The sequence below is a fragment of the Papio anubis genome, chromosome 2, assembly GCF_008728515.1.
Source record: "Papio anubis isolate 15944 chromosome 2, Panubis1.0, whole genome shotgun sequence".
In the NCBI taxonomy this organism is placed as follows: domain Eukaryota; kingdom Metazoa; phylum Chordata; class Mammalia; order Primates; family Cercopithecidae; genus Papio; species Papio anubis.
This window is the reverse complement of record NC_044977.1, coordinates 85598918-85612992: the sequence shown is the minus strand read 5'-3', so window position 1 is coordinate 85612992 and position 14075 is coordinate 85598918. Positions and strand designations below refer to the sequence as shown.

The 14075-nt window shown below is 44.2% G+C and overlaps 1 protein-coding gene across 5 annotated transcripts in view; it reads left to right on the top strand.

Annotated features, from left to right (window-relative positions):
• The window catches only part of CACNA2D3 (calcium voltage-gated channel auxiliary subunit alpha2delta 3), a 928576-nt gene that overhangs the window by 786167 nt on the left and 128334 nt on the right, over positions 1-14075 (top strand). The gene's annotated exons all lie outside the window — the stretch shown is intronic.

Sequence of the window (14075 nt, the reverse complement as noted above, 5' to 3'; positions counted from 1 at the left end):
GCCTAATTTCTATTTTCCAGCATAAGCCCCTTTCCTCACACCATTACTGATGTATCTCTCCAGACAGTTTAAAAACAATCGTTAGTAATGACAAAAATAGCAAATAACCATATAGCATACAACTACCATTCTAAGTGCTTTATAAATATGTATATTAATTAATCCTTATAACCTTGTAAATATGGTTCCATTATTACCCCCTTTTGAAAGATGAGGAAGCTAGGCACAGAAAAGCTGAATCACTTGCCCAAGTTCACATGGAGAATAAGTATTATAGCAGAGCTGTGATAAGGACCAGGGCTGTCTTCCTCCCTCCAGAGTCTGTCAGAGTTCTTATCTGCTGTGCTCTGCTGCCTGTCAAATACACGCACACACACACACACGCACACACACACTGTTTTGCATAACACTTTTAAAAAATCCAAATAAATGTAATCATCAACATGTCTCAGTCTGCAATTTGCTCTGTTCACTCAAAACTGATCTATCCACATTGATACGTGGAAAGCTAATTCATTCATTTCAACTGCTGTAGCATATTCCATGGTGAGACGATGCCACATTTAGTATTAATATTTACCCCCACTCTTATGAGGGGTAGTTGAGCTGTTGCAGTTTTTTTCTTCATTCTAAATGATGCTGTAAAATAGCATCCTTGTTCAGACTGCCTTGGCTGTGCAGGAACTGGGAGAGGGTCTCTGGAATCCAAAGAAGTCTTCTTACAGGGCTCAGAGAGGAGGTTAAGTTCACATTTTCTTAGATACTGCTCTGTCATTCACCAAAGTAGCTATAACACTCCCTTCTGGTTTTTTTTCTGAGACTTGAATTTCAAAATATGGGAAACATCTGTCAAGGGCATTTTATTATAAAGCAGTAGAGGAATTCGTTAGGCCACACAATAATATTCAAAACTCAAAATAGTTATCTACTCATAGTTGAAGCTCTTGAAAGGGGCTTTGTTTGCTCGCTTGCTTGCTTGCTTTGGGCCTCAACTAGGGAAACACAGTGTGGCTGTCATGCACTTGAGCCTTTTCCCCTTTCTTCCTTAAATTCTCTAGTGAGGCTAACAGTGCTCTAGGGCAATAGGGAAGATGTTTAGAGAGGCTTCTGAAAGAGATTCTTCTCAGTTTAATTTAGTTCAAGGGATGCAGAACATCACAGTCCCCTTCCCCTTTCCAGAATATCAAAGAGCAAAACCACTGTTTTCCTTTCTATAATTTTGCAAATAATCTAAATGACTCCTTTCAAAGCCAAAACGTCTTCCCCTCAGTAATGAACGGACACCCCTCACTTTTAGCTGCGGGGCTCAGGTATTAATTAGTTGCAGGAAATTAATTATTAAACCAGAGAATATGTTTGCCGCAGAATCCACTAATCTATTAATGAAAGGCTTGCCTCTCTGAGATTGTAGCCAATTTGTTCATTCTTTCTTTGGTTCCACTCTTCCCCTCAAAGGAATAATATATGAACTCCAACTCCAAGCACCATGTTTTCTATGAAATGGCCCGTGACATGCCAACTGCATATTCATGTCATGGCTGCATCCATTTCTTTCCACCCTCTTCCTCTGCACCCAACATGCACAAACATAAATCCTCCCATGCAGAGACATTTTCCATATCTGTCCAGTCTTTTAAGACAGACGACTTGAAAATAGATTTCCCATAGATACCTTTGTGAGGGGATCCCGTCTTTCTCCCAGACAAGAACTTTTCCAATGGGAATGGATCAGGGCTCACCTTTCATGACTGAGTCTTCTCGGGCGTCCTTGCTGACCTCGTAGACCCCTTAATTAATGTGCAGAGCAACACACGAAGGGCATGGCAGACTGGGAGCCCAGCTTTACATTCAGTCTTTCTGAACCCTGCCCTTGCCTTCCTTCAATGCAGAAAACAGTTGTTGCTTTCAAAAGCCCACTTATTTAAGCAGCCCTTCCCCTTGTCTCCATCTGGCTGGGATCAGTTTCCATAAGAGGATCTTGGGATCATGCCCCTCTTCTTTCTTAAAATGTTGGCCTCCCCAGGATCATCCCTGCCTTTCCCATTCAGATGATGAGCTGCATAAAGAATGTTTGTCAAACCTTGGTGAACAGCTGTAGCATTCAAACATGACCCCAATGGCTCGGCCTTTTTGATTATTTAATCTGCTTGAAGTACAGGGCACCAAAATAAAACTGCCTTCTTAATCCGGCCGTGGCTTCTGAATTCTGTTGACTTATTAACCATGCTGGGTCACCCCTCATTGGGTTGGGGGATGCCGGACGGGACCCTCGACCTGGGGGTCAAGCAGCAGAGCCCGCAGAGTGTGTAATATGAGGACAAATTGGCCTGCTGGAGGCTGACACGGTTTGCACAGTGCACTTCTTTGGTCATCGAAGGCTTATTCAGCCAACATCTGTGGGGATTAGCTGTGTTGACAGGGTCTTGATGCCCTGAAATTCATAGCCATGGTTTCCTTTAGTGGACATCACAACCTTCCTTCTGGTGCCGCAAATACTTCTCAGCTGCTGCCTTGCTTGTTCGCTGCCCCCACACCCCGCCCATTCCCCAGCCCCCCAGTCGAATTGACCTTTTGGTTAGTGTGACTTTAGAAATACTTCTTAATCTTTCTTCGTTTCCCTGATGCTGAGGTCCTGGCCCTGCCCTCATTTTTCGCATATAAAACCATAAAGCCGCCCCTGTGAGCATCAGGCGTCGGTCAACTGTGACTGTTCTCTAATTGAAGCTGCAGGGAACTTTCCCACCAGGGACTGGAACCGTTTCTTTGAATGTGCAAATCCCCTGCCATTTGCTGAGGTGGGGTTTCAATGCCTGAAGCTGCTCTTCTAGATAAAACAAAATGTTCTAACTGTGTGTCACTGTGTGTACGCTTTTATGGAGGCAGCATGAAGTGCAATCCCGGGCTCCAGGAAGTATAATTGAGCCATTGGGTTTGGGCTCTGGAATCAGGTGGGTCCAGAGTCAGTATTTGGCTCCACCATCACCAGCTCTCTGTCTCCAGGCAAGTGACTTGCCCACCCAGAGCCCCATCTCTGACATGGGGACAACAATAGCCCTCACTTTACCAGGCCGTGCCCAGGATTAAATACGGCAGTACCCATCATGGCCCAGAGTGTCTTCCTAGGTGTTCACAATTTCCCATGAGAAAGGCTTCCAGGACTTGCATGCTGCTAGCATCTGAGGACAACCTGGACTGGTCAGCAGGAGGGATGTCCTGAGGGAGGTCCTGACAGAGGGCCATGGAACCTGGACCCTCGTGCCACTCTGCAGGTACAGAGGGAAGAGGCCCGTTGTGAATGGAAGTTGAAAAAAATCAAATTTTGATGATTTTCAACAGCCTGTACTTTGTGGACTCTTTCGTCATTTGGCCAAGCCCCTTCTCACCCCATAGAACCCAGTATATTCATCCTGCCTCTTCCAGAAAGCCCACATTACCCAACCTGCCATCTTTTGTCCTTCTCTCCAGCATGTTTTTGAACATCACAGATACAAAGGGGAAATGTCAGGTATAGGTGACAAAGCAAGTCAGGTGATGAAGAGCCACTTAAATCTTAAGAACTCAATGACTTCTTCCCTCCTTCTTTCCAGTCCCTCCTTCCTATCTCTTTCAAGTGCACAGCATTTAATGATAATAATTTCCATTATTAATGGAAACACATAACCATTAATGGCCCCCATTAGCATTCAATCATTAATTCATCATAACACAACAAACACTTGTGAACTTAACGCTCCCTCTAAGAACTAGAAAGTTAATAATAACTCATATCTACCTGTGTGCCTCTCTCTTTCCCTGGGATCAGAAACATTTTTTTGTGAAGGTCAGATAGTAAATATTTTAGACCTTAAGGGCCATCAGTCTCCATTGCAATTATTGGACTCTGCTGTTATAGTTTGGAAACAGCCAAAGACAATACATAAATCAATGGGTGTGCCTGCATTCCAATAAAACTATTTACAAAAACAGGTAGAGGCATAGATCGGCCCACAGGCTGTGATCTGCAAACTCTGGTTATCCCATCCTCTAGCCACTGCTCTCACTAGTCCACCACCCCACCTGTCACCCACCCCCAACTCCCACCACCCAGGCAAACTTATCCACTCTCCTGTGGCCTCATCTATCAAATGAGGGGATCGGGTAAGATGATCTTTAAGGCCTTCTTATGTTCAGAACCTTGTCATTCTGGTCAAAAAGTATAAATGGGATTGAAAGGCACTGTACTTACCAACTTTAAGTGGGCTTGGACAGGGAATTTAAATACCTCTTTAGGTTATAGTGGAGATATTTAGCTGTGTCTATAAGGCCCAACTGGGATCCAGATATCTTAGACTTGGGGGCCTGAAAAAGATGAATCTATTGACAGCATAAGTGGATGTTGGAGGTCAAGACCCTGGCAGAGAACCAAAGGCAGTCAAGGACACTTCTGATTAAAAGCTAAACGAAGAAGCACATTTTCATGCTGTTTATTCTCTAAAGTTGTGTGGTCCCGGGAAAATCCCAGGCTCTCTGAGCATCAGCATCCTATCTGTAGAATGTAGATAATACCTACCTCACCGGAGGCAGGGAGGATCAAGTGATGCTTAAGTGCCTAGCACATATCTGGTAGAGCAAGAGATCCAAAGTGGCATCTTGGCCAGGCATGATGGCTCACGCCTGTAATCCCAATACTTTGGGAGGCTGAGGCGGGCGGATAAATTGAGGACAGGAGTTTGAGACCAGCCTGGCCAACAAGGTGAAACCCCATCTCTACTAAAATACAAAAATTAGCTGGACATTATGGTGGCCTTCTGTAATCTCAGCTACTCAGGAGGCTGAGGCAGGAGAATCGCTTGAACCCGGGAGGCAGAGGTTGCAGTGAGCCAAGATCATGCCACTGCACTCCAGCCTGGATGACAGAGTGAGACTCCTTCTCAAAACAAAACAAAAAACAAAGTGGCATCTCCTATTAGCAGCATGGATTTATAGACCTCAAAGAGTCTGAGCTGGCTGCTCCCACCTAAAACACAAATGTCCAGGAAACTCATAGAGAAGCCCCGGAGTTGATGGGTTCCTGGCAACATCTGCTTACTGCCCAGGGGTTTTTTTTGGTTCTGGTTTACTCATGCTGACCCCAATTGGGGGTTAAAAGATGGACAATGCACACATGGCCTGCACTGCCCCCCGGACACTTGGATGTGGAGGCTGATTGATTTATTCCATCTGACCTCAGCCAAGAGAACAAAGGGAGGGTGTGTGATATGCATGCTAATACTGGGCAGCGCCTTCTGTCTCTCCCTCCCTCCCTCCCTCCCATGGTGAGCAAATCCAAGAGATGGCAAGACAGCCATGCTTGCAAAAAGAGGAACCAAGGAGAGATGCTGAATGTCAGCTCAGGCCAGAGCCACTCCCTAAAGAGGAGAACTGTACTATGAGGGGCTCCTGGCCCCAAAACCTACCAGAACCCCAGTTTCCCACATGGGAGCTAGCTGCAGATGCACCCTTAGAGTAAAACTGTGTTTATAATCACACTGAGATTTCAAGAATTTCCAAGCTTCTGAGACATATTCTTTTGCCCTTTTTAAGCCAGATTGTTTTCTAATATGTTAGTCTATTTACCATTTAATTTCCCTGAAATGAAAAATCAATGATTATTAACCCTGAAATAAAATTGACAGTGTCTTGAAATCCAGCATGTAATAGCTCTTTCTCCCAGGCAACCTTATACAGGTAAGAATAAAGGCCAGGCTTAGTGGTTCACGCTTGCAATCCTAGCACTTTGGGAGGCTAAGGTGGGTGGATTACTTGAGTCCAGGAGTTCAAAGCCAACCCGAGTAACATGGTGAAACTCCATCTCTACCAAAAATACAAAAAATTAGCCAGGCGTAGTGGTGAGCACCTATAGTCTGAGCTACTTGGGAGGCTGAGGTAGGGGGATCACCTGAGTCCAGGAGGTGAAAACTGCAGTGAGCCGAGATCACACCAGTACACTCTAGCCTGGGCAACAGAGTGAGACCCTGTCTCAAAAAATAATAATAATAAACAAATAAAAAGAACAATTAGAACTAAATATACCCATCTGGGAGAATATTCATAATAAAATGTGAGGCAAAATAAAGCAATTTGAATAGGAAGCCTATTGTATAATCCCATTTATATTCAAAAAAGTGTTAGAGATGGAGGAATTAACCCTATAAATATGCATTTGTTTGTCTGAAAATGGAATAAGTGGGAAAGGTCACTCACCAAACTGATAATGCTGATTCCTTGGAGGGGAGACTAAAGCAAAGAGGGAAAATAAACATTTTCTGCCTATACTTCTGTATATTCAACTCGCTACAACAAAAATTATGTCTAAGAAGCAAGTAAAGGCACATTTCCTTTACTGGAATATTTGAGATGTCTTATCTTCCAGTGACTAGCTGAATTATCTGTATAAATATAGCATGCTTAGAGTTTGCCTCCTCTCTCATCAAAAGGATTAGCCCCAGAAGTAACATCTGTCTTTCTCTGCCAAGGGTCTCAATGTGTGATGAGCCCTTATAACAAATATGAGCATTTCTCCCAGTTATAAGGTCTGCCTTGGTAAAGCCATGGCCAAGTGCTCCTCCATCCCTGTCAACAGGCTCCCCATCCAAACCATGTGGTATGGTGATCTAATGCCAGGGAAGGCAGCCAGGCCTAGTGACAGCTGCAGCCAGGAATAGTGGGGAGGAGGCCCTTGGCACCACAAATCCATGCAGAAATTTCATTTGGTTAGGAAGAAAGTTTGACATTGGAGGCACATAGATAATAGTGAAAATAGTGTCCTAGGAATTGTGGATGACCAAATGGCACCCAGGTACACAGTTTATACAGAGCTATTTTAAAGTTTTATTATTGTCTTCTGTCCCTCCCATCCTCCCTACCTCCCTCCCTCCCTCCCTCCCTCCCTTCTTCCTGGACCTCTGCCTTTGGATTTACTATCCTATAAGACATATACAAATAAGAAACGTAGAAAACTAGGAATATATTTTAAAATGACAATCCTATCAATCACGCATTTAGTGCTTACAATGGGGCACATATTGCTAATAATTTGTATTAAAATTATGCTATTTTAACAAATAACACCGAAATCTCAGTGGTTTAACAGAATAGCTCATTTATTTCTCTTATCACAGTCTAGTTCAAGTTGACAGGGACCTGGGCTCCATGCTGTCATTCAGGAACCCAGGCTTCTTCCATCTTGTGGCTGTGACCTCTTCTTGGCTCTCAGAGCCCTCTCCATTAGTTGGAAAAGGTACTTACCACTTCTGCTCACATTCTATTAGCCAGAATTAAATCACATGACCATCTCTAAGAGCAAGAGATGCTGGGAAATGTTGTCTAGTAGTGTGTCTTGGAAGAAGAGGAGGCATAGCTGTTGAAGATCATAGTAGTTTCTGCCTGCACACTTTATTGCATTATCTCACTTTAAAGTAACAAACAACTCACTAGACATTAAATTTCAAATGACTTCTTTGTTTCCCATACTTTCTTCAAAACCCATGTAATAGGTTTATTAAGTAAATGGTGAATGAATGAATGAAGATGTTACTATTACTTTTTTTTTTTTTTTGAGACCAAGTCTCACTCTGTCATCCAGGCTGAATTGCAGTGGCCTGGTCTCGGCTTACTGCAACCTCCACCTCCCAAGTTCAAGCGATTCTCCTGCCTCAGCCTCTGGAGTAGCTGGGATTATAGGCACACACCACCATGCCCAGCTAATTATTTTGTATTTTTGGTAGAGACGGGGTTTCGCCATGTTCGTCAGGCTGGTCTCTAACTCCTGACCTCGGGTGGTCCACCTGCCTCGACCTCCCAAAGTGCTGGGATAACAGGTGTGAGCCACCATGCCCATCCAGGATGTTACTATTACTTTTAATATAAATTACAAAACAGGGACAGAGAAGGTAAAAACTTGCCCAAAGTTTCCCACGTATTTGTTGCAAACACATGGATTGTGAGTACCAACGTTTGGTACAATATTAAGGGAACCTATAGTTGTATTTGTTTTAAGCCCTAAGGTCATTTTTTATACAACCCATTGTTTTGACATTAAGATGTCAAATTTAATTATCTGGAAGCTCTGATTCAGGAGGTGAGGACACAGTTCCCTCTTGCGCCGTTCAGTGGAGAACCAAGGCTGCCATATGTTTTCTGTAGTACGAAAGTGGGGAGGATATGTTCATCTCCTTGTTTTTTCTTGCCCTTTGGATAAGGTAAGAATTCAGGTTCAGAGGCCGGGCGCGGTGGCTCAAGCCTGTAATCCCAGCACTTTGGGAGGCCGAGACTGGTGGATCACAAGGTCAGGAGATCGAGACCATCCTGGCTAACATGGTGAAACCCCGTCTCTACTAAAAAATACAAAAAACTAGCCGGGCGACGTGGCGGGCACCTGTAATCCCAGCTACTCGGAGGCTGAGGCAGGAGAATGGTGTAAACCCGGGAGGCGGAACTTGCAGTGAGCTGAGATCTGGCCACTGCACTCCAGCCTGGGTGACAGAGCGAGACTCCGTCTCAAAAAAAAAAAAAAGAATTCAGGTTCAAGGAATGCCTAGGGATATTCCGTTTACTGCATATGAATATCAGTGGATTTTGAACTCCCTTTAGCAGGCCTTGAGTTGCCTGATAAAATTAGTGGAGTAGTGGGTTTGAAATGTATGCCTCCAGCCTCCCTAAAGCTAAGAAAGACAGTGGCCAAAATGTTTCTTTTCAGCATTCACATGTCCACAGAGCCTAAGACTTAGCCAGGTTCTGTGTGGACTAGAAAAGGCATAACATACTGGTTCCTGGTCTTCATAGAGCTTACCAGTCTGTTTTGTTTTGTTTTTTGTTTTTGTTTGAGACAGAGTGTCGCTCTGTTGCCCAGGCTGGAGTGCAGTGGTGCTATCTTAGCTCACTGCAAATTGCAACTCACAACCAATGATGTGAGTTCCATCCTTGGTACTCACAATCCATGTGTTTGCAACAAATACGTGGGAAACTTTGGGCAAGTTTTTACCTTCTCTGTCCCTGTTTTGTAATTTATGTTAAAAGTAATAGTATCATCTTGGATGGGCACGGTGGCTCACGCCTGTTGAAGCAATTCTCGTGCCTCAGCCTCCCAAGTAGCTGGGATTACAGGCAAGCACCACCATGCCCAGCTGATTTCTGTATTTATTTTTTAGTAGAGACAGGGGTTTCACAATGTTGGCCAGGCTGGTCTCAAACTCCTGACCTCAAGTGATCCACCCGCGTGATCCACCCGTCTTGGCCTCCCAAAGTGCTGGGACTACAGGCATGAGCCACAGCACCCAAGTCTAGAGGGTGCTATTTAGTAGTTTTCTTATCACCTTGAACCTGTTTTCCATGAGAAGACTGCATGTGATTTTGTTTGAACAAGGTAGGATGTCCCTGTCGCTGTCTAACTCTTAGGGAACCAGTGCAACTATCTAAGTCTACCTCTGGGGTAGACTTGCATTTTGGGGGTTAATCCTCCCTACACTGTCAGGGTTAGAGACTTCCCATTCCAATATCTTCCCAATGTCAACCTTCCAGCATTCAGTTTTCCTGCACTCAGGACATGTGTGAAGATAAAGATGCATTTCAGATAAGTATGATTAAAGGTAATTAGTGAGCTCATGCGGCTGGTGGAATAAACACAGGCAGATGCTGGTTGACATAAAGTTAATGAAAGAAACAAATGGATCAAGAAACATGGCAGCTTAGGAAGCCTGGCCAAAGCCTCACACTGACACGTTGTTTTACTTAGAGCTTTCGATTGGCTACTTTTGTCTGTGCCCCAAGAATATAAATTGGAATCAAATTCATGTTCATGTTTGATTGTTTGCTCATGTTAACACATAAAATGAGTGTTTTTTGCAGTTCTTGTTGTTGGATTTTTCTTTGCTTTTGTAATTTTACTATAACATGATAGTTCAGTTTCTGTAATAGATTCCAATGCACGTTTCATATTTTTAAATTATAACTTACTGTATGTATATCACGAAGCAATAACAAGTCTGTGTTATGCTTTTTTCTCTTTAAGGTTTGTTATATATGAGTTCTTTGATATATAACTTGAAAATACTCTGGAAAACAGTTTGTCTTAAGCAGGACTTAGATTGTAGCCCACATTACACATCCTGAACTTCAGGAATCCCCTTTGTGAGTCCAATCATTTCATTTTAGAACAGTGTTCCTGCTAAACACATAGAATCTGAAATGAAACCATCTAGGCTCAAATGCTGCTTCCAACATTTACTGGCTGTGTGACCTTGAATGAGTTACTTAACCTCTCTAGTCTTCAACTTTGTCATCTGTGCAAAGGAACCTAGCTTGCAGATTTACAGAAGGGTTAAACAGTTGTTTTATCACGAGAATCATAGCAAAAAAAAAAAAATGCTTTTGCACATAGTAATATACTTTAGCTAGTATCTTCTATTATTGTGTCTATAGGTATCAACTAGGTACTTAGATTGTATCTTCTTGAACTAATCTGCTTGGCACAAAAACAGGCAAGTTAAGTGCAAAGGAGTATTCTGCCCATGGACAGAGCTCCCCATCTTTTCATATTATAAAGCCTTTGTATGTGTGCCTAGAATCAAGTGCAGTCTCAGTGAATTTGTGCTCTACGTATCTCTGCTTGTCATCAAAACCGCTCCACAAGGGAAAGTTGGTTGTTAGTATCATGCAACTACCCCTTTCATGTGGGATGTTTGTTAGCAAAATAAAGGCCCTGCCTTGACTTTGCTGCAGCCTCCATTCAGGTTTATAATGGGCAACTTCCCCTTCTGGTGCAATAGTGATGTTCTCATCTTTTCTTTTTATTTCAAAAGTCCCATTTTGGGCTACCTACTGCATGCTCGTGCTGTAATTGTTTAAAGCTTCCCTGTGGACCTTGTCTCCAGTCAGCCTGTCGCTGGTAGGAGGCCCTCTTTCCCATCCTTGCGTAATTAGAGAAAGCATGTAGTCATCTCCCCAGGGCTGCTTAGCTTTCATCATGAAGCATGACTATCAGAGTTTTGAGGCTGATAGGAGTGGAAACATTGTGTTCAACAAGCAAGCTCCTTCACGTGTTTTCAGCATTTCCTTTGTGATTCTAATGAGGGCTGAGGAGAAAATAAACTTCGTGTAAGGCTCTCACTGCTATGGCTGATGTTTATAAGTTCCTATCCATGGCCTCTAGTTGCTCCCACCGTGAAGGCATCTGGAAAGACAGCTGAGTGCCGCTGTGTGTGAGGAGGTGCTAAGGTGGTTAGGTGTGCTGAGTGTGAGCAGTGCCCGTGTTCACCTCTTAGAGACTGGTGTTTCTCTATTTTTGGTGCTTTCCACTTCTCCTGAAGGTGAAAACACCCTTACTTAAAAATAAGGTGTGCTCAAGGGACTGTCATTCTGGACCCCTTTGTGTGTATTCTTTCTTTATGAAAGAAGTAGCTACTGAGTGTTCCCTACCTGCAAAGCTCTGTGTTTGGGAGTGTCACGGGCATCAAAATAAGACACAGCTCAATGAATGGACCTACAGTCCAAATGGCCACTACCGTGTAGAAAGGGGACAGAAACTCATTATACCGCTATGCAAATACAGTCATCCCTCAGTATGAGATGGGGATTGGTTCCAGCACCCCCACATATACCAAAATCTGTGCTTGCACCAGTCCTGCCTGCAACTGGCCCTGTGAAACCCGCTTGTAGGAAATGTCAACCTTCCAAGTATCCAGGTTTCACATTCTGTAAATTATGTATTTTCCAATCTGTGTATTAGTGGACCTGTGCAGTTCAGACTCGTGTTGTGCAAGGGTCAGCTGTATATGAAAAAGTACAGCCATTAAAAGTGCAAGGAAAAAAAAAAGTGCAAGGTATATGGTTCCGTAAGAGAATGCAGTCTGGCAATTCAGCCTGAGAGGTTAGGGCAGGCATCCCCAATGGATGTTATAACCAGGCTGAAATCTGAAGTACGACCCAGAATTTACCCCAGAGAGGGGAAGAGACGAGGGCCATTCCAGGTAAAGGCATGGCATGTGTTATGCTGAGAGGCCAGTGAGATGGCACAGCACCTTAGGGGCTAGCAGAAAGTGGGCATGGTCACAGCACAGAGGGTGAGGGAGGAGCTTGGGCAAGCAGGTGCTGGAGAAGGGGTGAGAGGCTGGTTGCTGTCCCCCACCTCATCTCTCAGTCACTTTATTATTAGTATTGAAAAGCCTTGTCTCACAACACATACACTTTCGCAAGACTGCCACTGTCTGCTGTTCAGGTCACAGTTAGAGCCCTGAAGTGCACCTCGCGATGTGCTTTGGGAGGCATTGTCGTTCAGAGGTAATATTCTTTGGCAGCTCCACCATCCGACCATAACCAGAGAAATGCCTCTTGCTGTTTTCTGTATGCTTCTCGGAGGATGTAGAGAGGATGTTGATTTCACAGGCATTATGAAATCCCCGTACACGTTTCTCAGATCCTGAGCTTTGATGTAGAGTTTGCAGCTGTGGGCAAATCCTTTCTGTATGTGTCTAAGGGGCAGCAGAATGGAAGAGTTGCATTCTCATCACATCAGCGCCTGTGTCCAGTGCAGTCAAGGAAGAACCAGCCCTGCTGGGGCTCCGATGCTGCCTGGATGGGACATAACATTTCCTCCTGTGAGTTTGTGTATATGTTAGTGCAGATGCAAACCCTCCAGCAGACCAGAAGTGGCAAATGAGTGTTTATGTCCTGCAGCTACCTGCTTTGGGGTCTCATGGCAGCAGCTCAGCTGCCCATGGGGACCTCCATGGCCTCAGAATCCTTTCTAGTCCAGTGCTTGAAGCAGACAGGATTAGATAGCCAACTGGTGGCACCATGCTAACATAATCCTAGTTGGTGTTCCTGTAGTATAGATCCTTGCCATTTGCAAGTTTGACTAGCCCAAATGCCCCTAAAGTATATAATACAAAGCCAAGTGTCATTTTGCTGAGGGGAGAATTTGAATCATGCCCTGGGAAGCTATTGACCAAGCCCCCTTACTTACCCCCACCCCCAAATTCTACCTCTTGATGTAGACTCAGTGTCTTCTCCTTGTCCTGTGACCATGGTAATTTTTCTACAATGATAAAAATAAGTTTTTATTTTTTTAAATGTCTTTCAAGTGAAACACAAAATTTGAGAGCATGTTGAAAAAGTTGTTATGGTCTGCATTTGCACAGGAAACCCATGGCTTGTGCTAGAAATATGATTCTAGAAAAGTCGGGGTTGAGTTTGGGCACATGGACGATCCCCATTAGTGTGCCATGGGCAGTGGCTATGCTGTCCCACCGAAACTGTCCCAGGAGAGTATGTGCATTGGCCTGCAGAAATGAAGTGCTTAGTCCAAAGGAAGTTGACCTGAAAAGGGTAGCACACATTCGACAGCAAACTGAGACCAAGAGGAGACTGTGATTCTACCTCTCCATTTGGGATAATGAGGCACTGTTATTTAGCAGCTTATTATTTGGTTAGTTTTTCCTCTGTCTAGAAATCCAATTTGTTGGACACAGTGCATCCTCAAATTCCAGAGGGTCTCAGACACAGGGTGCTTTACCTGGAAATGATCATGTTATTTCTCCACCATTGCAAGGTAGGAACTATTATCTTCTACATCTTACTAAAGAGAAAATTGAAATTGATGAGACTGACTCACTTGCCTGAGACCCAATTTCTAAGGGGCAGAGCTGGAACTTGAACCCTCATCTGCCTGACTTCAAAGCCTTTGAACTACTCTGCGTTTTTATCTCATCTTATTCTTCCCAGTCCCTTCCCCTGGCATGTGGAGAAAAGCAAAAGAAGGGCCAAGACATTCACCCTTGTAGGTTTCTGCTGCCCATTTCTTCAGGGGGGCAGGGCCACAGGGAAGAGGGGAGCCTGCTGTCTGTCTGCTGTGGCCAGGGACTGGGCAAAGTGTGCTGGGGCCAGAGATAGGGAAAGCAAGGCATGTTGTGCAGAGAGCTAGCAATAATCTAGTCCATCCCCCAGAACGGAACTATCAGTCAGATCTGGGACACATTTGTCATGGCTGTTTCCCTATTCAGAAGCCGCCCCTGCAGGCCCACCCTCTCTTCATTGCTGGGCAGGAGGGAGAGAACTCCCTT